At 43.9% G+C, this 26,937-nt stretch overlaps 1 protein-coding gene across 1 annotated transcript in view; it reads right to left on the reverse strand.

Moving 5' to 3' along the window:
- Nucleotides 1-26,937, reverse strand: part of LOC124552490 (calexcitin-2-like) — a 427,884-nt gene that overhangs the window by 389,220 nt on the left and 11,727 nt on the right. The window lies entirely within an intron of this gene.

Genomic DNA, 26,937 nt, shown 5'->3' on the forward strand with positions numbered 1-26,937 from the left:
GGCCAAATGCAAATTATGTCAAAAGGCTAAGCCGCCAACAGTTTCTCACAGAGCACCGTTGTTTCCTATCATTCCAGCGAAATTAAAGGAGATGGCTGCAGTCGATTTGTTCGGTCCAGTGGTTCGATCTACTAATGGTTTTGCGTACATTTTCGTAGCAGTGGAACTGACGTCAAAATATGTGTGTTTTACACCGTTACGCAAAGCAACAGCTCGTTCAGTATCTAACGCTTTCATCAAACATTTTCTTAAAGAAGTTGGTCATGTTGATAAGGTTATATCAGATAATGGATCACAGTTTCGTTCTAAAATTTGGCTTCGTACTCTACAGCGTCGTAAAATTAAACCAATCTTCATTTCACTTTTTCACCCACAATCTAACGCTTCAGAGAGATGGATGAAGGAAATCAATAAATTGTGTCGACTTTATTGTCATCAGTATCACAGAACTTGGGATCAGTATCTTCATATTTTTCAAAACATTCTGAATGAACTCTCTAATGATTCAACTTCTTTACCGCCAATACTGGTATTAAAAAATAAAGCACCGACAAATCGCATATCTGAAATCGTTCCTTTTCCGCCTTCACGGAAACTACGGCATTCTGAAGTTGTCAACCTGGCTCTACGAAATATTGCATCTGCAGCTGCTAGAAGAGAGAGATCAGCTAAGCGTCCTGGTCGTTCAAAAATCTTGTCAGTTGGTCAAAAAGTGTTAATTAAGTCTCATCGTTTATCTCACAAAGGAAAAGGCTTGTGTCGCAAATTTTTTCTGCTTTATAACGGTCCATATAGAATTCGTAAAATTATTCATGATAACACTGTCGAAGTAGAAACTCTTAAATCTTGACGCTCTAAAGGAATACATCATATATCTAACGTAAAAATTTTTGTGGAATGACATACTTTAGAGAAACTCACAGCTACATGTAAACATGCGGAGAGTACAAGGATACCGCGCTGTGTTTTGGCGGCGGCACATACTCAAAGCAACAGTCAAGTCTGCGCGCCGCACAAGGCAGTCGTTGACCGCGAACATTGCTTCCTACGTCACGCGCCTACAGCTGATCGAGCGCTCAGTGCGAATGCACTGACAGCCGTAAACAAATACACAGTTTAATTTCTCCGATTAAATTCAGTATTAAGCTATAGTGACTTGATGAATTATGTTATTAACATTCAGTATTTTCCAGGATACGGTTGTATAAAATATTTAAGAACTTCAGGTAAATTCTGTGCGTGTCCAACGTTAAGACGACTTGCTATCGAGAAATTTTCAGGAAGAATGTAATTTCCAAGAAGAAACTAATAAACTAAAAAGGTAACTATTAATTGAGTTTCTTTTTCAGGTAACATATTTCCACTTAGGTACGTACTTTAGACGTAATCTGCTGCTCGCAATTACGTGATTCATACTTTGTGCTAAATTTCATGTTCTATGAAATTACTTGTGAAGCGACGTGCTTGCGTACGTTAACTGATTTTGACAATGATTATTAATGAACTGGGTGGTAACTTGTGTATATTATGCATCGCTTGGCTGCACTGCTTTTTCACTGATGTCATATTTTTTTAATTATGTGCCTGCTGTGCTTATTTATTTAAATTATAATTGTCACCTGATTTATTGTGCTGATGTGGTTAGGTATGTAAGTTATACTTTGTGATTTATCTGCTTGCGCCTTCATGTTTACTTATTAAGATGACATATGAACATTTATTTGCTTATGCTGATATGATGCTAATGACCTGTTTATTATGTTAGATAACATATGTTTGCTGCTATGCGTGTGGATTGCATATTTACACGTTTCTGTTTTGTCGTCACAACTACTCTTTAATTTGGTATATAGCAATGCTGATGTACAGTGTACGAACATAGAGTTTAGGTTACACTATGGTATAGGTTATAGATTGTTCGCTTGGCAGAGCCTCGTTGTAAGGATTGTGCTGCATCCACTTGTTGACATTCTGTTCTCTACTGGTATATTTACTCGCTAGTGCTTGTTTTGCTTACGGTCAGTGCCTTACATTTTTAAGATAAGAAAATGAACTGCTATAATTCGACGAACGACATTGGTACAAGAAACTTCATAGAAGTCACATGAGCTGAGGTTTTATGGAAGCTGTATAAATGTATGCTAATAGGAAGGAAGCTAACGACATGACATACCAAAACTAGGTTTAGACCATTGACAGTTATTACACTGCATTTTTCGTGAGCAGTTGAAATAGGAAGTGACACTTGACACAAGAAATACTCCACATGTTTGCTTCTGTTTGCCATAATTCTTGAAGTGGTGTACACACTGTGAAATATTGTGATCATTCACATTCCGTAATCGTACGTAATTACTGAGAGTTATTCGAACTAAGTCTGTTAGAGGTCAGGTATGCATTTCTTTTGCTTATAATTCATAATGAGTAGAAGATTTGGCTCAGATGGATTACACAGAGGTTGTGTGTTGACAATGTGTCTTCGGATTGTATGGGATGATGAGGTTTGAATTAGGATTTTATCTGTACTTGTTCGAGGAGACTGACTAGAGGAAAGAGTTGTTATGGAAGTGAAATGAGATTGGTAATAAGGTTTATATGTATCGACGCATTGAAGAGGTATTATTGAGGTATTATTGAGATTGTATGAAGTTGATGATTATTGGAGTTTTTGTGGACAAGAGGTAAGGTAAATGATATTGATGATAAGATTTATATGTATCGACGTATTGAAGAAGTATTATTGAGGTATTATTGAGATTGTGTGAAGTTGATGATTATTGGAGTTTTGGTGGATAAGAGGTAAAGTAAGTGAGATGCATATTTTTTTTGTTGGTCTTATGGAATAAGGAGGATGAAGATAGCAGACTAGAACACTAAAGTAGAAGGAAGATAGTCTATACACACACTTTGTTAAATCACTAAGCAGTATATAGTTTTTTTTTTTTGAAGAGAGGAAGTATTTGCATATCTTGGCTCACTGACAGTTGTTCAACAACAGTACATTTGATCTGGCTTCGCAAACATTGGTCTTGACATGATGACTATGACGTTGACTTAACTATTATTGACTGTGATACATTGCTGCCATTACTACTTGATACACATGATGCACATCAGATTTTGACAGAATTGCATTTACACAGTTAACACTATTCAATTACACAGTAGTACTTAATGTGGATGAAAGACGAGTGAGTGTGTTTTGTGTGTTTTCGTTTCCTAATCCTACCCACCTATCTCGTAAATATTATTTTATTTGTTTGTAGTGGCTTGCACTGACACCCATAAATATTATAGGTTTACTGATATTTGAGCATTTGTAATAGTTAATATGACAAGTATCTGACATCTTTTGTGTGTTTATTAGAATTTGTATGTTTAGTGTAAGAGCATTGTAAAAGCATTTGTATGTGTTTTCAAACTATTGTTCATGCCTGAACTGTCAGATTAGTGAAGGTGAATATTATGGACTGTTACCTGCACTTTTCAACGTAATGTGTGACACTTAGGAATGATTAATTTCTGCTGATGAACTGTGTGATCAGTGATAGTGAATATCATGGACTGCTCTCTGCACCTGCTCAACATTGCTGGGTGCAACTGATGGACTGCCTTTTACTGAAATAATGGGACTTGTTGCTGTGTGTACCTCTTGAACATTGCTGGGTGCAACTGATGGACTGCTTCTACTGAAATGAAGTCACTTGTTGGTGTCTGCACCTGCTCTCAACATTGCTGGGTGCAACTGATGGACTGCTTCTACTGAAATGAAGTCACTTGTTGGTGTCTGCACCTGCTCAACTTTGCGGGGTGCAACCGATGGACTGTTTCTGCTGAAATGATGTCACTTGTTGGTGCCTGCACCTGCTCAACATTGCTGGGTGCAACTGATGGACTGTTTCTACTGCAATGAAGTCACTTGTTGCTGTCTGCACCTACTCAACATTGCTGGGTGCCTCTGATGGATTGCTTCTACTGAACTAATGTGACTTGTTGCTGGGTGTACCTGCTAAACTTTACTGGGTGCCACTGATGGACTGCTTCTACTGAAATGATGTCACATGTTGGTGTCTTTTTTTGTATAAACTAATCATTGAAAGCATTTTATGTGAACATTTGTATAAACTGATTTTTTGTGTATTGTGTAAACTATTATGTAAAGCCACATGTATGAAAAAATTTGTATTGCCTACTGTATTTTATATATTAGGATATTGAAAGGTCAGTGCAAAGCCAAAATTTTAACTAATTATGTGATATTTAGGTATTAATATTATCTTTTATTTTTGTCTGTATTTTTCTGGACGAATTTGGTGGTATTTTCACCACCAATGCTGGCAAAAATACCATCAAATTCTGGCCTGTGGAGGAGGGGCATATGAAAGGTGGCTACACTGAGCCACTGCGCCAGAGATTGCGCCAAAGAGTACTATTAAGCCGCCTCCACAGTGCCTGTTAAGAACTCGTAGAGGTGAGTGCGTGGGCAGAGCTCGTAGAAGACAGTTCGTGTTGAGATGTGCTAGTGGGCAAGGCTTGTCGAGATGTTGTAGTAAGGAGTGTTTGTTCCATGTTTTATCCAGTTATTTGATGGGAGAGATAGCAGATGTTATTGTAATGATCAGAGTGCATTTCGTCAATATATATGAAGGTAAAAACCACAATGTTCTTTTATTATTTGTGTGTCTGAAATAATGCGTCATTACAGGTTCAGTCAACAAAGCATCTGGCTTCTTGTATTAGAGTGAATTCTGGTTTTCTTGCGTAATTATAGTTTTTCTTGCGTAATTATAGTTTTTCTTGCGTAATTATAGTTTTTCTTGCGTAATTATAGTTTTTCTTGCGTAATTATAGTTTTTCTAATTTTCTTTTATCACGTCAGTATAATTGGTATTTAAAGATTCTTGTCTTGTTGGAGAAGAACCGTGCCAGATGTGTACGTTGAGTCACACTCCCACATACAGAACAGTTACTCTTGTGCTTATTGGTTTTGTAGGTTTTATAGTTGCTGGGGACTTAATTAATTAACTGTGTTTACGAAAATTTTCTTTCATTGTTTGTTGCAGTCAGATTGCGTAATAATTCTAGTCAGGGCCAACCGTTTACGAGAATAGCGTAATCGGACAGGCAGCTACTATAAACTAAATAATATTTGCATCATATTTAATTAAGCCTCCATGCAAAAACAGTAAACCCATGATCCCTTAAAGAATCGAACTCCCATGCATAAAGCACTTTCAGACTTCTGACTACTTTACAAATGAGAAAAAGCGTCAAATACTAGGCACGTAAGGGAACCTTTGACATTGTGCGTGGAGTTTGTTGGAAGTCGTTGAACGCTCTAATTATCAAAGACCCGATAGTAAGATTCTGCGTAATTTCCATTCCATGTTAAACAAATACTAGTTTTTGCGCATCTGGATGTTTACGACTTGACATTGTAAGAGGTCCATAACTAAGGAATTTGTTGCTAGCGCACTCGAGCAGATGTAATTTCGATGGGTTGCTCACGCGCTGCCTGCGATATGTAAGCTGTAAGAGAATCTCAGACCAGAGAGCAGAGTTGTCTGCAGTAGGAACTGTGTGGCAAGCGGTAGCTAGCAGCCTCGTGTACGGAGTTGGCTGGGCCGGTCGTGGGGAGCGATGGCGGTGCCTGAGAGATGTAGTATAAGGTAAAAGCGGCCCCGCGCATATGTAGTATTGTCATTTCAAGCCCCCTTTTAAATGTTTTTAAAAAATCGCTTAATAATAATCTTTCTTATAAAAACTAACTTTTGACACTCTTTCATCTGAATTTAAAGAATTTACTAATTTCTCCAATCCATGGTCATCCCAATTATTGCAAAGAAAAATCAGTTGTCTCTTTTTATACCTGACAAATCTATCGGCCAGCATTGAACTGGGCTGTGCCAGAAAAATTTTCTTACAGGAGCAGATATATACACACGCGTTATCCGGCGACTTAATTGAGGTAAGAATTTTCAGTTTGTTCAGTATGATCTTTCAGGGCCATGACGCAGCACTGCTGACGTCCAAATTTACCTGTTTAAAATCACAGACAGTTAATTTTTGAAAGGTTACATATGAGTCACATTTTTTATTAGGAGGTTGGTCACATTTTATTATTGGTAGGTTACGGAATTTATCTGTTGGGTAGTTACACTGAATGTCAATTATACAATTATATATTTTACTGTTGGGAGGTTATTATATAATTATTTTTGGGAGGTTACAACATTTCCTCAACCATGTGTAGGAAAATGATAAACGAGGTCTGTTTACGAAACTCGGGAACGTTCGTAATTTCGTGCGAGTGGTGTGTTGGGGCGAAGTGCTGTTGGCATCCCTGCACACGCCTGTATTTAATGAATGGTTCGAATGGCTCTGAGCACTATGGGACTTAACTTCTGAGGTCACCAGTCCCCGAGACCATAGAACTACTTAAACCTAACTAACCTAAGGACATCACACACATCCATGCCCGAGGCAGGATTCGAACCTGCCACCGTAGCAGCAGCACGGTTCCGGACTCAAGCGCCTAGAACCGCTCCGCCACAGCGGCCGGCTCGCGTAAAACTTCTGTTGCGATTTTGTCGGAATTTCCAGAGCAGTGCACGTTACCACTCACGCATGATGTCCTTCTCATTGGCTACTAAAGGTGTACGAAGTATGAAGCAAACCCGTGATCCCTAACGTCGAGACCACCAGCGCACTGTGTTACTCATCAAAAAGCACTTAGTGCGAAGACTGTGCAACTTGGCGGGTTTCTCAGTGTCGCTGTTAGGACTGTCAATTTCGTACAGTCTGCAGGTCTCATTCACAGACAGTTTCGAGAGTTACGGGATTCACTGGAATCTGGCTTCAACGACGCACCCTATATTTGTCAGGTAAGATGGCTGAGTAGGAGTGAAACACTGCTACGTTTCCTCCTTTTGCTTGAACAGCATCTTGTTCTGGACGTGAAATGATGTGGCCGATTCGTGACCCTCAGTGGGTTGTTAATCTATCATTAGTCACCCACATAACGTGTTATCTGAATAGTCTCAATGTTCCGTTGCAGAGAAAAGGGTCAGTTAATTCTGTCTCTATTTTCTAAAATTGGCGCACTGCATATGAAATTTAGGATAAGGAAAGGTTGCGTCCTTGAATCCTACCTACTCGGTTCGCTAGACAATTAAACAACTCGTATTAATCAGTTTTATTAGAACAAAATAATACACTAGTGTCCATTAAAATTCCTGCACCACGAAGATGACGTGCTACAGACGCGAGATTTAACCGACAGGGAGAAGATGCTGTGGTATACAAATGATTAGCTCTTCAGAGCATTCATACAAGGTTGGCGCCGCTGGCGACACCTAAAACCGATTTCTCATACACAAACAGCAGTTGACCGGCGTTGCCTGGTGAAACGTCGTTGTGATGCATCGTGTAAGGAGAAGAAATGCGTACCATCACGCTTTCGACTTTGATACAGGTCGGTTTGCAGCCTACTGCGACTGCGATTTATCGTAACGCGACATTGCTGCTCGCGTCGGTCGAGATAAAAAAAAATGGTTCAAATGGCTCTGAGCACTATGCGACTTAATTTCTGAGGTCATCAGTCGCCTAGAACATAGAACTAATTAAACCTAACTAACCTAAGGACATCACACACAGCCATGCCCGAGGCAGGATTCGAACCTGCCACCGTAGCGGTAGCTCGGTTCCAGACTGTAGCGCCTAGAATCGCATGACCACTCCGGCCGGCTGGTCGAGATCCAATGACTGCAGTTTCAAGAGGGTAATACGGAAGGTCGGGCTGGATCCCAACGGCCCCGTATCATAGCAGTCGTGACGCTGCATCATTGACAAGAGCGCCTGCGATGGAGAACTCAATGACGAGCCTGGGTGCACGAATGGCAAAACGTCATTTTTTCCCATGAATTCAGGTTATGTTTACAGCATCGTGATGGTCGCATCCGTGTTCTGCGACATCGCGGTGGACGCACATTGGAAGTGTGTATTCGTCATCGCCATCTTGGCGTGTCACCCGGTGTGATGGTATGGGGTGCCATTTGTTACACGTCTCGGTCACCTCTTATTCGCATTGACGGCACTTTGAACAGTGGACGTTACATTTCAGATGTGTTACGACCCGTGGCTCTACTCTTCATTGGATCCCTGCAATACCCTACATTTCAGCAGGATAAAGCACGACCGCATGTTGCAGGTCCTGTACTGGCCTTTCTGGATACAGAAAATGTTCGACTGCTGCCCTGGCCAGTACATTCTCCAGATCTGTCACCAACTGAAAACGCCTGGTCAATGGTGGCCGAGCAACTGGCTCGTCACAATACGCCAATCACTACTCTTGATGAACTGTGGTATCGTGTTGAAGCTGCATGGGTACACGCTATCCAAGCTGTGTTTGACTCAATGCCCAGGCGTATCAGGGCCGTTATCACGGCCAGAGGTGGTTGTTCTGGGTACTGATTTCTCAGGATCTATGCACCCAAATTGCGTGAAAATGTAACAACATGTCAGTTCTAGTATAATATATTTGTCCAATGAATACCCGTTTATCGCCTGCATTTCTTCTTGGTGTAGCAATTTTAATGGCCAGTAGTGTACAATACTTAACTTTGATGGATGTGTCGCCAGAAAGGGGCGACATACAAAATAACCAGTCTTCATCAGAATACACAAATACGAGTCTGAGCTACTTCCCCCGAGAATTAAAGATTCCTGGCGAAGTGGCTATCGTTGACGGTGCTACCGAAGTGGGCCGTCACTAGTCTGACGTCACTGCTGTCGCGTTGTCGTCCTGAAAGGGAGGTGGGTCAGGGTGCGATTGGCTGACCTCTGCTCACTGCCATCTCTCTTCCCTGTCGTTCCCGACTGGCGTGCTGGAGGTTGACTTTACGCCGTAACAGACAGGACAGTTCTAGGACCGTTATTTCACGCATTTTCCGAATGCGACGGCGATTCGCTGCTAACACTAATAACGACCTCGTTGCATCATTTGTCCAGTCTCTCGATAATCTGGCTGCAGCATTCGGAAAACGGTCCGAGAACCTGAGGTCACCTGAGCCACATTCTGATAGCTTCGTGTCACGGTGCTCTGCAGACGTCAGAGCTGTGTCCGCAGAGGTGGAAGTGGAACTGACAGGCGTGCAACGTGAGCGCTTCGCCAAGGAGCAGTTTGGGAAGGGAACGACGGCTCTGTTCTTGTCTTCCGTGCCTCAACTACAAACGAAGCTAGCAGCTATAGTGTGGATGTTTGGTTGCGTGTCAGCGTTAAAGTTTTTCAAATCGAAGCATAGATCACTTCCAGCAAAACACGGGAAGTGTTGTTGTTGATGCCTTCAGTTCAGAGACTGTTTTGATGCAGCTCTCCATGCTACTCTATCCTGTGCAAGCTTCTTCATCTCCCAGTACCTGCTGCAACCTATATCCTTCTGTATCTGTTTGGTGTATTCATCACTTGGTCTCCCTCTACGATTTTTACCCTCAAAGCTGCCCTCCACTACTAAATTGGTGATCCCTTGATGCCTCAGAACATGTCCTACCAACCGATCCCTTCTTCTTGTCAAGGTGCCACAAACTCCTCCTCAATTCTATTCAATACCTCATCATTAGTTATGTAATCTACCCATCTAACCTGCAGCATTCTTCTGTAGCACCACATTTCGAAAACTTCTATTCTCTTCTTGTCCAAACTATTTATCGTTCACGTTTCACTTCCATACATGGCTACACTCCATACAAATACTTTCAGAAACAATTTCCTGACACTTGAATCTATAGTAGATGCTAACAAATTTCTCTTCTTCAGAAACGCCTTCCTTGCTATTGCCAGTCTAGATTTTATATCCTCTCTACTTCGACCATCAGCATTTATTTTGCTCCCCAAATAGCAAAACTCACTTACTGCTTGATGCGTCTCATTTCCTAATCTAATTCCGTCAGTATCACCCGATTTAATTCGACTACATTCCATTATCCTCGTTTTGCTTTTGTTGATGTTCATCTTACATCCTCTTTTCAAGACACTATCCATTCCGTTCAACTGTTCTTCCAAGTCCTTTGCTGTCTCCCACAGAATTACAATGTCATCGGCGAACCTCAAAGTTTTTATTTCTTCTCCATGGATTTTAATACCTCTGCGATTTTTTCTTTTGTATCCTTCACTGCTTGCTCAATATACAAATTGAATAACATCGGAGAGAGACTACAACCCTGTCTCACGCCCTTCCCAACCACTGCGTCCCTTTGATGTCCATCGACTCTTATAACTGCCATCTGGTTTCTGTACAAATTGTAAATAGCCTTTCGCTCCCTGTATTTTACCCGTGCCACCTTCAGAATTTGAAAGAGCGTATTCCAGTCAACACTGTCAAAAGCTTTCTCTAAGTCTACAAATGCTAGAAACGTAGGTTTGCCTTTCATTAATCTAGCTTCTAAGATAAGTCGTAGGGTCAGTATTGCCTCACGTGTTCCTACATTTCTACGGAATCCAAACTGATCTTCCCCGAGGTCGGCTTCTACTAGTTTTTCCATTCTTCTGTAAAGAATTCGCGTTAGTATTTTGCAGCCCTGACTTATTAAACTGAAACACGGGAAATATCGATCATAATATATATAAATGTAATACAACAATGTACTCATTCTTGTATGTGATGTGATTTTATATTGTAAGTAATGAAATAGTATTACGGTACATTCAAGGTGCTGCCAATGAATTCTTATCACCGCAGGGTTGTATTTTATGTATCTAACTTAATGTAACCTAGACCAGCACACAACACAAATCTCCAGCCGCTGTACTCCAGCCCCGCACCTGCTAACGTGCCGCGTTCGAGCTATGACTGTTGATATTTTTAGAAATATCGGGGATACGATACATCGATATTTCGAAAAATATCGTTACCGCCTCTCGATATACCCAAAAAATTATTTGTAAATCGTTATCGAACGAAAGAAATGGAGGTACCGGACCAAAATTTATCGGTTGCACATTGTACATACACTGCAAGTTTTACAGCCGTATATTTAAGTATTCATTTATTATTAGGCAATCTGTACATTGACAAGCTAGCAGCCTGCTTATCCTTATCCCTCTTAGAAACAAGAACTGGAAGTAGAGTGGCGGACGTTCACGCCTGCCTGTAGCCACTGTGACAACAGGACAACAGGAACGGCGTGTGAGTGGCGCAGTAGAAGGCGTCCCACGGGTCTGTCGTTCGGTGTCGTCACACATCTGATCTGTCCGGAACACTTCGTGTCGGTTCCCGTGTTTCTTCCATTTGTGTCAACGCCAGCGACCTAGCAGTTGTTCGCAATCTCAAAATTGCTTGGTGAAACTGTACGTTGCAATTTCTGTTGGTAGCGCCGAGCGCCGATTCCGTCAGTAAATCTCCTCAAACCTCTGCGTCCATCTCGACATTTGGAGTTTTGCTCATCATTTTCAACAACTGGTTTGAAGAATGCCGACGTGAAGAAATAGCACACTACTCGCGTTTAAAATTGTTTTTTTAAAACAACTGGTGTGCTGTTTTTTCACGTCCGAGATCTTGTTAGTCCATTCACACCGCCAACAACCCAGCGCACTCGGATTCTTCTTTGTGCCACCTACACTTTCTTCATACAATGAAAGAGAAAGACTGCACTTGATGGGAGGTGAAAAAGTAATAAGACTCCTTTGCAACAGTGAAAGAAAAATTATACTCTACTACACTTTCAAAAAACAAAATTCAAATATTTATCGAAAATTGTGCAAAGAATATAGCATAGGATAAAAATATCTGCACTCGGTACTGCCATATCGATATACGCTGCTGGCCATTAAAACTCCTACGCCAAGAAGAAATGCATATGATAAAAGGGTACTCACTGGACAAATATATTTTACCGGAACTAACATCAACATTTTCATGGAATTTGGGTGCATAGATTCTGAGAAATCAGTACCCAGAACAACCACCTCTGGCCGTAATAACGGCCCTGATACGCCTGGCTATCGAGTCAAACAGAGCTTGGATGGCGTGTACAGGTACAGCTGCCCATGCAGCTTCAACACGATACCACAGTTCATCAAGAGTAGTGACTGGCGTATTGTGACGAGCCAGTTGCTCCGCCACCATTGACCAGACGTTTGCAATTGGTGAGAGATTTGGAGAATGTGCCGGCCAGGGCAGCAGTCGAACATTTTCTGTATCCTGAAAGGCCCGTACAGGACCTGCAACATGCGGTCGTGCATTATCCTCCTGAAATGTACGGTTTCGCAGGGATCAAATGAAGGGTAGGGCCACGGATCGTAACACATCTGAAATGTAACGTCCACTGTTCAAAGTGCCGTCAATGCGAACAAGATGTGACGGAGACGTGTAACCAATGGCACCCCATACCATCACGTCGGATGATACGCCAATATGGCGATGACGAATACACGCTTCCAATGTGCGTTCACCGCGATGTCGCCAAACACGGATGCGATCATCATCACGCTGTAAACAGAACCTGGATTCATCCGAAAAAATGACGTTTTGCCATTCGTGCACCCAGGTTCGTCGTTGAGTACACCATCACAGGCGCACCTGTCTGTGATGCAGCGTCAAGGGTAACCGCAGCCACGGTCTCCGAGCTGATAGTCCGTGCTGCTGCAAACCTCGTCGAACTGTTCATGCAGATGTTTGTTGTCTTGCAAACGTCCCCATCTGGTGACTCAGGGATCGAGACGTGGCTGCACGATCCGTTACAGCCACGCGGATAAGATGCCTGTCATCTCGACTGCTGGTGATTCGAGGCCGTCGGGATCCAGCACGGCGTTCCGTATTTCCCTCCTGAACCCACCGATTCCATATTCTGCTAACAGTCACTGGATCTCGACCAACGCGAGCAGATATGTCACGATACGATAAACCGCAATCGTGACAGGCTACAATCCGACCTTTATCAAAGTCGGAAACTTGACTGTGCGCATTTCTGCTCCTTACGCGAGGCATCACAACAACGTTTCACCAGGCAACGCCGGTCAGCTATTGTTTGTGTACGAGAAATCGGTCAGCACGTTGCAGGTATCGCCACCGTCGCCAACCTTGTGTGCATGCTCTGAAAAGCTAATAATTTGCGTATCACAGCATCTTCATCCTGTTGGTTAAATTTCGCGTCTGTAGCACGTCCTTCAAGGTTGTGCAATTTTAATAGCCAGTAGTGTATCTGTGAAACGAATGAATAATGGCGATATATATGGATATGGAATTGTACCCGTGGTCTAGGGGTAGCGTCTTTGATTCATAATCAAAACATCTTCGGTCCCGGGTTCGATCCCCGCCACTGCCTAAATTTTGATAAATAATCAGCATTGGCGGCCGAAGACTTCCGGCATAAGAAGTCAGCCTCATTCTGCCAACGGCCTTGTCAAAGAGGGCGGAGGAGCGGATAGAGGTTCAGGGCACTCTCTTGTCCTAGGGGTGGGAAATTGCCCCTAAAGGCGGAAAAATCGGCAATGATGCATGAGGATGCAGAAGGCAATGGAAACCACTGCATTAAAGACACGTAACGTGTATCCACAGGACATGTGGCCTGTAATTGAAGAAGTGACAGGATGTTCTCTCCATTGGCAAATGATTCCGGAATAGTCCCCCATTCGGATCTCCGGGAGGGGACTGCCAAGGGGGAGGTTACCATGAGAAAAAGATTCAATAATCAACGAAAGGATAACGTTCTACGAGTCGGGGCGTGGAATGTCAGAAGCTTGAACGTGGTAGGGAAACTAGAAAATAGAAAATCTGAAAAGGGAAATGCAAAGGCTCAATCTAGATATAGTATGGGTCAGTGAAGTGAAGTGGAAGGAAGACAAGGATTTCTGGTCAGATTAGTATCGGGTAATATCAACAGCAGCAGAAAATGGTATAACAGGTGTAGGATTCGTTATGAATAGGAAGGTAGGGCAGAGGGTGTGTTACTGTGAACAGTTCAGTGACCGGGTTGTTCTAATCAGAATCGGCAGCAGACCAACACCGACAACGATAGTTCAGGTATACATGCCGACGTCGCAAGCTGAAGATGAACAGATAGAGAAAGTGTATGAGGATATTGAAAGGGTAATGCAGACAAGGAATGAAAGAGGAGAAAGCCTAATTGAGTTCTGTAACAAGTTTCAGCTAGTAATAGCGAATACCCTGTTCAAGAATCACAAGAGGAGGAGGTATACTTGGAAAAGGCCGGGAGATACGGGAAGATTTCAATTAGATTACATCATGGTCACACAGAGATTCCGAAATCAGATACTGGATTGCAAGGCGTACCCAGGAGCAGATATAGACTCAGATCACAATTTAGTAGTGATGAAGAGTAGGCTGAAGTTCAATACATCAGTCAGGAAGAATCAATATGCAAAGAAGTGGGATACGGAAGTACTAAGGAATGAAGAGATACGTTTAAAGTTCTCTAACGCTATAGATACAGCAATAAGGAACAGCGCAGTAGGCAGTATAGTTGAAGAGGGATGGACATCCCTAAAAAGGACCATCACAGAAGTTGGGAAGGAAAACATAGGTACAAAGAAGGTAGGTGCGAAGAAACCATGGGTAACAGAAGAAATACTTCAGTTGATTGATGAAAGGAGGAAGTACAAACATGTTCCGGGAAAACCAGGAATACAGAAATACAAGTCGCTGAGGAATGAAATAAATAGGAAGTGCAGGGAAGTTAAGACGAAATGGCTGCAGGAAAAATGTGAAGACATCGAAAAAGATATGACTGTCGGAAGGACAGACTCGGCATACAGGAATGTCAAAACAACCTTTGGTGACATTAAAAGCAACGGTGGTAACATTAGGAGTGCAACGGGAATTCCACTGTTAAATGCAGAGGAGAGAGCAGATAGGTGGAAAGAATACATTGAAAGCCTCTATGAAGGTGAAGATTTGTCTGATGTGATAGAAGAAGAAACAGGAGTCGATTTAGAAGAGATAGGGGATCCAGTATTAGAATCGGAATTTAAAAGAGCTTTGGAGGACTTACGGTCAAATAAGGCATAAGGGATAGATAACATTCCATCAGAATTTCTAAAATCATTGGGGGAAGTGGCAACAAAACGACTATTCACGTTGGTGTGTAGAATATATGAGTCTGGCGATATACCATCTGACTTTCGGAAAAGCATCATCCACATAATTCCGAAGACGACAAGAGCTGACAAATGCGAGAATTATCGCACAATCAGCTTAACAGCTCATGCATCGAAGCTGCTTACAAGAATAATACACAGAAGAATGGAAAAGAAAATTGAGAATGCGCTAGGTGACGATCAGTTTGGCTTTAGGAAATGTAAAGGGACGAGAGAGACAATTCTGACGTTACGGCTAATAATGGAAACAAGGCTAAAGAAAAATCAAGACACTTTCATAGGATTTGTCGACCTGGAAAAAGCGTTCGACAATATAAAATGGTGCAAGCTGTTCGAGATGCTGAAAAAAGTAGGGGTAAGCTATAGGGAGAGATGGGTCATATACAATATGTACAACAACCAAGAGGGAATAATAAGAGTGGACGATCAAGAACGAAGTGCTCGTATTAAGAAGGGTGTAAGACAAGGCTGTAGCCTTTCGCCCCTACTCTTCAATCTGTACATCGAGGAAGCAATGATGGAAATAAAAGAAAGGTTCAGGAGGGGAATAAAAATACAAGGTGAAAGGTAATCAATGATACGATTCGCTGATAACATTGCTATCCTGAGTGAAAGTGAAGAAGAATTAAATGATCTGCTGAACGGAATGAACAGTCTAATGAGTACACAGTGTTGTTTGAGAGTAAATCGGAGAAAGACGAAGGTAATGAGAAGTATTAGATATGAGAACAGCAAGAAACTTAACATCAGGATTGATGGTCACGAAGTCAATGAAGTTAAGGAATTCTGCTACCTAGGCAGTAAAATAACCAATGACGGACGGAGCAAGGAGGACATCAAAAGCAGACTCGCTATGGCAAAAAAGTCATTTCTGGCCAAGAGAAGTCTACTAATATCAAATACCGGCCTTCATTTGAGGAAGAAATTTCTGAGGATGTACGTCTGGAGTACAGCATTGTGTGGTAGTGAAACATGGACTGTGGGAAAACCGGAAGAGAAGAGTATCGAAGCATTTGAGATGTGGTGCTATAGACGAATGTTGAAAATTAGGTGGACTGATAAGGTAAGGAATGAGGAGGTTCTACGCAGAATCGGAGAGGAAAGGAATATGTGGAAAACACTGATAAGGAGAAGGGACAGGATGATAGGACATCTGCTAAGACATGAGGGAATGACTTCCATGGTACTAGAGGGAGCTGTAGAGGGCAAAAACTGTAGAGGAAGACAGAGATTGGACTACGTCAAGCAAATAATTGGGCACGTAGGTTGCAAGTGCTACTCTGAGATGAAGAGGTTAGCACAGGAAAGGAATTCGTGGCGGGCCGCATCAAGCCAGTCAGTAGACAGATGACAAAAAAAAATATGGATATTTCTTGGAGAAACGACACCTTATCGACACTTGCTGTTGCAGCGAGCGTCCGCTGTTCCGCCACACTGTGACGCATCGCTGTTGGTGAGGTGCTTGCTATTACGTCACGTCTGCCCGACTGCGCAGTGTTAGGCAAACGGGCGCCCGGCTTTGGCCACCTCAAAAGAAATGGTTCAAATGGCTCTGAGCACTATGGGACTTAACATCTACGGTCATCAGTCCCCTAGAACTTAGAACTACTTAAACCTAACTAACCTAAGGACAGCACACAACACCCAGCCATCACGAGGCAGAGAAAATCCCTGACCCCGCCGGGAATCGAACCCGGGAACCCGGGCGTGGGAAGCGAGAACGCTACCGCACGACCACGAGATGCGGGCGAGTGGCCGCCTCTACTGCAGGGGCTGCACCAACCAGACTGGACACGAAATACTGCGCAGCCGCGCGCGCGCTTTGTGTGTGTGTGTGTGTGTGTTTGTGTGTGTATGTGGGTGTGTGTGTGTGTGTGTGTGTGTGTGTGACGTCACCGCTGGTCACCAGGCCCTGGCTGATTACTGAACAGGAAAACCCGTCACGGAAAAATAAGGATCGCCAGCGTATTTACGCTCACTCTGGCTCTGGTTTTTAAAAATATTTTTTGTTTCTGCTACTGACATTCAATGGGCGCTCAAATTGTGCCGGTTTTATCGCCGACAAAGCTGCCCAGCTTTTGACGTCCGGTAATTACCCCGACACCCGTCATTGTGGGAACTGACAATTGGAATGAGGAGCAGAGGAGAGAAGGGGTGGGGGTGTACGGGTTTCGGTGGGATTGTGGGGTGGGGGGGGAGGAGGTGCGGTTTGGCCTGGCGGTCGCACTGTGGGAGCAGCGCATCACGTGGCAGCCGGCCACGCTGTGTCGGCCCAGCCAATCACCTCATGGCACCGGCAGGCCAGGGCAGCCAACTGCCGGAACCGCCACGCACAGAAAGCAGGGCAGCCAACTGCAAAAATGACCTGCGATTTCCTTTCACTGTGTCGCGCCAGATTTGGCAGCAGATACGCCCGGTATCTGTGTGTATATATTACCTCAGTGGTTATCAGCACCGAGTTAACTTTGGCAGCAGTGCTGTGGAACGAGTTCTAGGCGCGGTTCCCTAGGACTCCATACGACATGCTTCATAGAAGTGAAGGAAGCGAAACGTGCACGACATTATATATATCCTCCATGAACCATGGACCTTGCCGTTGGTGGGGCGGCTTGCGTGCCTCAACCATACAGATAGCCGAACCGTAGGTGCAACCACAACATAGGGGTATCTGTTGAGAGGCCAGACAAACGTGTGGTTCCTGAAGAGGGGCAGCAGCCTTTTCAGTGGTTGCAGAGGCAACAGTCTGGATGATTGACTGATCTGGCCTTGTAACAATAACCAAAACGGCCTTGCTGTGCTGGTATTGCAAACGGCTGAAAGCAAGGGGAAACTACGGCCATAATTTTTTCTGAGGGCATGCAGTTCCACTGTATGGTTAAATGATGATGGCATCCTCTTGGGTAAAATATTCCGGAGGTAAAATAGTCCCCAATTCGGATCTCCAGGCAGGGACTACTCAAGAGGATGTCGTTATCAGGAGAAAAAACTGGCGTTCTACAGATCGGAGCGTGGAATGTCAGATCCCTTAATCGGGCAGGTAGGTTAGAAAAATTCAAAAAGCGAAATGGATAGGTTAAAGTTAGATATAGTGGAAATTAGTGAAGTTCGCTGGCAGGAGGAACAAGACATTTGGTCAGGTGAATACAGGGTTATAAATACAAAATCAAATAGGGGTAATGCAGGAGTAGGTTTAATAATGAATAAAAAAATAGGAGTGCAGGTAAGCTACTACAAACACCATAGTGAACGCATTATTGTTGCCAAGATAGACACGAAGCCCACGCCTACTACAGTAGTACATGTTTATATGCCAACTAGCTTTGCAGATGATGAAGAAATTGATCAAATGTGTGATGAGATAAAAGAAATTATTCAGGTAGTGAAGGGAGATGAAAATTTAATAGTCATGGGTGACTGGAATTCGGTAGCAGGAAAAGGGAGAGAGCGAAACATAGTAGGTGAATATGGATTGGGGCTAAGAAATTAAAGAGGAAGCCACCTGCTAGAATTTTGCACAGAGCACAACTTAATCATAGCTAACACTTGGTTCAAGAATCATGAAAGAAGGATGTATACATGGAAGAACCCTGGAGATACTAAAAGGTTTCAGATAGATTATATAATGGTAAGACAGAGATTTAGGAACCGGATTTTAAATTGTAAGACATTTCCAGGGGCAGATGTGAACTCTGACCACAATCTATTGGTTATGACCTGTAGATATGGTATGACCTGAACTGAAGAAACTGCAAAAAGGTGGGAATTTAAGGAAATGGGATCTGGATAAACTGAAAGAACCAGAGGTTTTACAGAGTTTCAGGGACAGTATAAGAGAACAATAGACAGGAATGGAGGAAGGAAATACAGTAGAAGAAGAATGGGTAGCTTTGAGGAATGAAATGGTGAAGGCAGCAGAGGATCAAGTAGGTAAAAAGACGAGGGCTAGTAGAAACCCTTGGGTAACAGAAGATATATTGAATTTAATTGATGAAAGGAGAAAATATAAATATGCAGTAAATGAAGCAGGCAAAAAGGAATACAAACGTCTCAAAAATTAGATTGACAGGAAGTGCAAAATGGCTAAGCAGGGATGGCTAGAGGACAAATGTAAGGATGTAGAGGCTTATCCCACAAGGGGTAAGATAGATACTGCCTACAGGAAAATTAAAGAGACCTTTGGAGATAAGAGAACCACTTGCATGAACATCAAGAGCTCGGATGGAAACCCAGTTCTAAGCAAAGAAGGGAAAGCAGAAAGGTGGAAGGAGTATATAGAGATGCATACTTCGCGAAGAGTTTGACAGAGCAATGAAAGACCTGAGTCGAAACAAGGCCCCCGGAGTAGATAACATTCCATTGGAACTACTGACAGCCTCTACCATCTGGTGAGCAAGATGTATGAGACAGGCGAAATATCCTCAGACATCAAGAAGAATATAATAATTCCAATCCCCAAGAAAGCAGGTGTTGACAGATGTGAAAATTACCGAACTATCAGTTTAATAAGTCACAGCTGCAAAATACTAACGCGAATTCTTTACAGAAGAATCGAAAAACTAGTAGAAGCCGACCTCGGGGAAGATCAGTTTGGATTCCGTAGAAATGTTGGAACACGTGAGGCAATACTGACCCTACGACTCGTCTTAGAAGCTAGATTAAGGAAGGGCAAACCTACGTTTCTAGGATTTGTAGACTTAGAGAAAGCTTTTGACAATGTTGACTGGAATACTCTCTTTCAAATTCTGAAGGTGGCAGGGGTAAAATACAGGGCGCGAAAAGATATTTACAATTTGTACAGAAACCAGATGGCAGTTATAACAGTTGAGGGGCACGAAAGGGAAGCAGTGGTTGGGAAGGGAGTGAGACAGGGTTGTAGCCTATCCCCTATGCTATTCAATCTGTATATTGAGCAAGCAGTGAAGGAAACAAAAGAAAAATTCGGAGTAGGTATTAAAATCCATGGAGAAGAAATAAAAAGTTTGAGGTTCGCCAATGACATTGTAATTCTGTCAGAGACAGCAAAGGACTTGGAAGAGCAGTTGAACGGAATGGATAGTGTCTTGAAAGGAGGATATAAGATGAACATCAACAAAAGCAAAACGAGGATAATGGAATGTAGTCGAATTAAGTCGGTTGATACTGAGGGAATTAGATTAGAAAATGAGACACTTAAAGTAGTAAAGGATTTTTGCTAATTGGGGAGCAAAATAACTGATGATGGTCGAAGTAGAGACGATATAAAATGTAGACTGGCAATGGCAAGTAAAGTGTTTCTGAAGCAGACAAATTTGTTAACATCGACAATAGATTTAAGTTTCAGGAAGTCATTTCTGAAAGTATTTGTATGGAGTGTAGCCATGTATGGAAGTGAAACATGGACAATAAATAGTTTAGACAAGAAGAGAATATAAGCTTTTGAAATGTGGTGCTACAGAAGAATGCTGGAGATTAGATGGGAAGATCACATAACTAATGAGGAAATATTGAATAGCATTGGGGCATTTTATGGCACAACTTGAGTAGAAGAAGGGATCGGTTGGTAGGACATGTTCTGAGGCATCAAGGGATCACCTATTTAGTATTGGAGGGCAGCGTGGAGGGTAAAAATCATAGAGGGAGATCAAGAGATGAATACACTAAGCAGATTCAGAAGGATGTATGTTGCGGTAGGTACTGGGAGAATAAGAGGCTTGCACATGATAGAGTAGCATGGAGAGCTGCATCAAACCAGTCTCAGGACTGAAGACCACAACAACGACAACATATACGTCTTTATTGTGATTTCATTTTGCCGCCCCATATGGGCACGGGAGGGCTGTCAGCGGCACAATCCGCCGGTCTTCAGCCGAGTGGCATAACAACTTAAAATAAGAATAAAATGTTACATACATAAGGCGATAAAAAAGGAGAACTTAAAAGAAAATAATGGGAGAAAATGGACGAAAAAATAGACTGAGATTGAGACGTTCATTAGAGGACAGTTAAAAAAAATAACCAGAAAGTTGAAAAACACAGTTGGCGATTCTGAAAACACGGAGAAGACACTGAATGGACATGCACAGGTTAAAATTTGGCCACAGTATTAAAAACACTCCAGAATGTCACACTTAAAACCCACTTGGAGCACACAAGACGAAGAATAAAACTGCCAGGTGGGACCTGCCGAGGGAGAGGTCAGAGAGGATGGAAAAGGAGGGGAGAGCAGGAGGCAACAGGGGAGGCGGCGAGATGAAGAGAGTAGGGGGCGTCAGTGGGTGCACGAAGAGGTGGGAGACGTGTGGGGCGGGAGATGAAGAGGGAAGACAGGGCAGGAGGGAGCGCAGAGACACTGAAAGGGGGCACAAGTGAAGGAGGGGGTTAGGAGGGGAGGCCGCTCAGGAGGAGGGAGGGGGAGCCCCGAGCAGGAGGCAGGAAGGGGGTGGGGGGGTCAGAGTTGGTAGGAAGGGTAGGTGTCAGGGCGAAGCTCCTCATCCGGGAGGAAGTTGCGTCGGGTGTGGAGATGGAGAGAGGGTGGGACACAACGGTAAAGGCGCGGCAACTGGGTGGGGGTGTACGACATAAAAACAAACAACGTTTTATTTAGTTGCACAGATAGAGTGTGTCAGCAAAAGGACAGTAATAACAATAATAATATGAGTGGCATAGAAAATTCTATTCCCGTGTCTTCTCCTTAGAACAGGGGAACGAAACGCCAAAACATCGATCATGTGAAACGCAACTCTCACTCGTGAAATGGTCGCACGGCAAAATGCCCACTTCATGGCTGGCTCGGAGACGCTGTGTTCCACGGGTCGTGCGCCCTCTACAGAGTGAGTCACCAACTGTTGTCACCCAGAATAACTCCGGAAGTGTGGCAGGTGCTGAAAAGTTTGTGGGACGAAAGTCGCATCGGACAATGGGGGCCGTAATGCGACGTTGCTTTTTGTTGCCAAGTGGGGCCGCTTCAGTGATACCAAGGTAAACTTTGTTTTTTAAAATGGAATGCTATAGGCTCTAAGCACTATGGGACTTAACTTCGAAGGTCATCAGTCCCTTAGAACTTGGAACTACTTAAACCTAACTAACCTATGGACATCACACACATCCATGCCCGAGGCAGGATTCGAACATGCGACCGTAGCGCCTAGAACCGCTCGGCCACCCCGGCCGGCGAATGCTATAGTTGGTACTTACGTTCTCATAGCGGTTATCGAGACAAATCCAGTGTTGTGTAACCGTAAGGCTTCGAAGATCAACGAAAGTCAAAAAGGTCGCATGAACGTCCATTTACAGAAGGTGTTCTAAGCGATGACCATTGGTAACAATGCAGTGCTGCAGCCTTCTCATCGTGGATTGAGTGGATTCCTTACCACTTCGGCAGTTATCGGAGTACACGCTCTGACAATTCTCTCTCATCTTTCGTGCAAATAGTAAATCTCCCAACGAGCGATTCACATGTAAACACCATTCGACGCTTTCGCAACACAACACTAATAGGAACGGTAGGACTAGTATCGTCGAATCGAGCCAATGTGAATGACGTAATCCTTCGAAGGACAAGTCGATATGCTTCTCATTTACGGAGAATGCCAACTAAATTCAGGGAGAGCTGCAGACTTATACGCTGAAAGATGCCCTCAGCGTACTCACCCTACACGTGGTACACTTAAATGTGTGTATGGCAGATTGACAACAACTGGATGTTTAACGCAGCGGAAAACATATCCTGCAAAGCAAAGTTAGCAACGAGGAAACGGGAACTGGTGCTCCTGCCACTGTGGTTCGAGATCCTTGTGTTAGTTCGCGTAAAAATCGCCATGGAGCGGGGCGGCGTACTGTCGTTCGTGTTCTGCACCGCCATGAATGTCATCCTCACCGTATCAAAGAATTAACTGGTACGGACTGTATGCGTCGCATTGAATTCTGCCGATGGGCTCAACGTCAGATTCAGAGGGATGACACATTCATTAATTCGATTTTGTTTACTAACTAGGCTACATTCACGTACCGTGGAAATTTTAATTTGCCTAACATGCATTATTGGGCATCTGAAAACCCATGTTGTCTGCGGCAAGTTGCACACCAAAAACCGTGGTCGGTGAGTGCATGGTGTGGGATTGTGGAGGACAGAATCATAGGCCCCTATTTCATCGAAGGAAATCTTAAAGGTAGGAAGTACACCGCATTCCTGCAAGAAACATTAGGTCTGTTATTGGTAGAAATACCTTTAGGAAGAAGAAACAGAATGTGACATCAACACAATGGATGTCCGACACATTTTTCGCTGACGTCTGGAAATGAGTTGCAGAGACAATTCCCAAATCGTTGGATTGGATGCGGAGAAGATGTGTCCGGCTCGTTCGCCAGACTCGACGCCTCTGGATTTTTTCTTGTGGGGATTCGTAAGAGACATTGTTCATAAAGGCGTTCGAACTACGCCTGAAGATATGCGAGAGCGCACGTGCTTCGACAAGTGCCCGTGTGATAACAACTACCACTCAGTCCGTGATAAGAAGGTTGCACCACTGCAATGACACCAGTGGTCATCACTTCGAACACCTTCTGTAAACGGACGTTCATGCCAACATTTTCACCTTCGTTGACGTTCAAAGATCCTACTGTTGGATTCGTCTCGATAGCCACTACGACAAAGTAAGTGTCAAACTATAACATCCCATTAAAAAAAAATAAAAAAAAGGTTGACCTTCACATCTCTGACGCGACCCCATCTAGCAACAAAAACCCACTGTCCTATTACGAACCCCGTTGTCCCATGCAACATATGTGCCACAAACTTTTCAGCTCCTACCATACTCTCGTACTTATTCTAGGTGGCAACAGTTAGTGACTCACCCTGTATAACAGCACGTACAAACCCGCGAGTGTGGCAGCAGTAACCGATCTAACAACTGCGCCAGACACTTGTTCAAAAAATGTTCAAATGTGTGTGAAACCCTATGGGACTTAACTGCTAGGGTCATCAGTCCATAAGCTTACGCACTCCTTAACCTAAATTAACCCAAGGACAAACACACACACCCATGCCCGAGGGAGGACTCGAACCTCCGCCGGGACCAGCCGCACAGTCCGTGACTGCAGCGCCTAAGACCGCTGGGCTAATCCCGCGCGGCAGACACTTGTTGCCTTACACAGGCGTTGCCGATGGCAGCGCCCTATTCCGCGTGTGGCGGCTTCTTTGGCGCTTCAGTGTGAGACCAAAGAAACTACAGGGAAAGAATGTAGGAGGCGAAACTGTAACGCTGAGATGGGTGTCTTCAGCCTAATGTGAGCTACAGTCGACTTCTCGCGTCTAATGGACAGAAGGCGCATACGCAGCGTGACAAACAACATTCTTAGATTTACGGGATAAACACCTCAAAAACGGAAACGAAGACTACGGCCGGCCTCTAAGCGAACGATTTCCTAACTCACGGTGTTGCAACCGACGGAGCTGGCGCTCACAAAGGACACTCGTGCTCAGGGGTACGGGAGCTGGACATGGCAGCTCCAGCCACGAGCAGGGGCGCCAGCCGGGCACTGGCCGACGATTCCGAGGAGAGCTGAAGGGGGGCGTCGTGGGGCGGCCAACACTGGCGGCCCGTCCAGAGTTCCCAGGCAGGCTGGGCGGCCTTAAAAAAGAGAGTCACAAGTAAAGTTTCAGAGACGGAGAAGAGCGACAACCTTGGCCACCACGTACCGTTCAGACTGGTCCCCCGTGCTCCTACTGGAACAACGACCGAGGCGGCAGAGTTGGAGCCACCGTGGCCGCAAAGAAGCTGCTGAGTTAACTGCACAAATAGCCAAAAATATCCTGCACCCATCCTCTCTCACTGTTCACCGTGGTATTAACATAAGAGAAGAAATAAAGAGAAGACATAAAAACTTTAACGTTCGCCGATGACATTGTAATTCTGTCAGAGACAGCAAAGGACTTGGAAGTGCAGTTGAACGGAATGGATAGCGTCTTGAAAGGAGGATATAAGATGAACATCGACAAAAGCAAAAGGAGGATAATGGAATGTAGTCGAAATAAATCAGGTGATGCTGAGGGAATTAGATCAGGAAATGAGACACTTAAAGTAGTAAACGAATTTTGCTATTTGGGGAGCAAAATAACTGATGATGGTCGAAGTAGAGAGGATATAAAATGTAGACTGGCAATGGCAAGGAAAGCGTTTCTGAAGAAGACAAATTTGTTTACATCGAGTATAGATTTAAGTGTCAGGAAGTCGTTTCTGAAAGTATTTGTATGGAGTGTAGCCATGTATGGAACTGAAACATGGACGATAAATAGTTTGGACAAGAAGAGAATAGAAGCTTTCGAAATGTGGTGCTACAGAAGAATGCTGAAGATTACATACGTACATCACGTAACTAATGAGGAGGTATTGAACAGGATATCGGAGAAGAGAAGTTTGTGGCACAGCTTGACTAGAAGAAGGGATCGATTGGTAGGACACGTTCTGAGGCATCAAGGGATCACCAATTTAGTATTGGAGGGCATCGTTGAGGGTAAAAATCGTTGAGGGAGACCAAGAGATGAATACACCAAGCAGATTCAGACGGATGTAGGTTGCAGTAGGTACTGGGAGATGAAGAAGCTTTCACAGGATAGAGTAGCATGGAGAGCTGCATCAAACCAGTCTCAGGACTGAAGACCACAACAACAACAATTAACATAAAAACATAAGCATTCAACTGCAATTATAGAATAAAGAATAAAGAATAAAATACGAAAGGCGTGGATATTGAATGGGAATGAAGTGCACGCCTATCAACCTTTAATAGTTTTCACATAAAAAATTCGGAGGCGTCACTTTTCGGCACGCCGCTCATACTTGTTTACTCAATCTTTCTGAATCCACTCAAACCACCGTCATCTTCATTTTCACTCAGTAATGCCACCTCATCACCAAATCTTACACAATTTACTGTCCTTGATCCTACTATTCCACCAAACTTTTGTTGGAAGCATTTCCTAACTAAAACACACAAAGATTTCGGTTGCTGCACAAGTACGTGGCGTTTTTCCGTAAGTTTAATTAACACAACAGATACACATAACAGAGAATTTACCCATTAATAATATATCTTCTTCACTGTTTAGAACTGTCTGCCAACGCCGGCGAACTTTTCGATTCCGTGAGTATAGAAACCGCGTCGTTTTGATGCGAAGAACCCGTCGAGTCACGTCCGGAGCGCATTTTCACCCAGAAAGGAAGTTCCTGGAAGGTTGTTCGATAGAGAGCGGAAAAGGCGGCGACGCGAGGGCGCAAGATCTGGTGAACACGGCGGGTGCGGAATGACTTGCGAGCCCAACGCCTGTTCAGTGTTTATGGTCGGCCTAGCGGAATGGGGGGGCCGCCACCGCGCAGCAGCCTCACTTCACGCAGTCTTCCCGGTCGTCGTCCCCGGACTGCGCCTGCAAGCCGCCCCAGCTGCAGACAGTGAATGCCGGCAGTGGTGGTCACACCTCGGACATGCAGTTCGTAACGGGCCCACACCACACGCTCCCTGTTCCACCAGGTGCGTAACATTTATGTTTTGTGGATGCGCGCACGTCTTTGTCCGTGGAGTTGTGCTTTGTTTGGGCTCAACCATTTATTTTCATATGCCAGCATAAAGACACCATTTCTCGTCAGCAGTAATGATACGGGATAGGAGTGTTCGGTGTTGCTCACGAGCCAATTGATGACAGCATAGATGCATTTGTGGTCACCGGCTGATTTCTGTAATTATGGCGCCCGCCGGGGTGGTCGAGCGGTTCTAGGCGCTACAGTGTGGAACCGCACGGCCACTACGGTCGCAGGTTCGACTCCTGCCTCGGGCATGGATGTGTGTGATGT

Source organism: Schistocerca americana, chromosome 10 (assembly GCF_021461395.2).
Source record: "Schistocerca americana isolate TAMUIC-IGC-003095 chromosome 10, iqSchAmer2.1, whole genome shotgun sequence".
NCBI classification, from domain to species: Eukaryota; Metazoa; Arthropoda; class Insecta; order Orthoptera; family Acrididae; genus Schistocerca; species Schistocerca americana.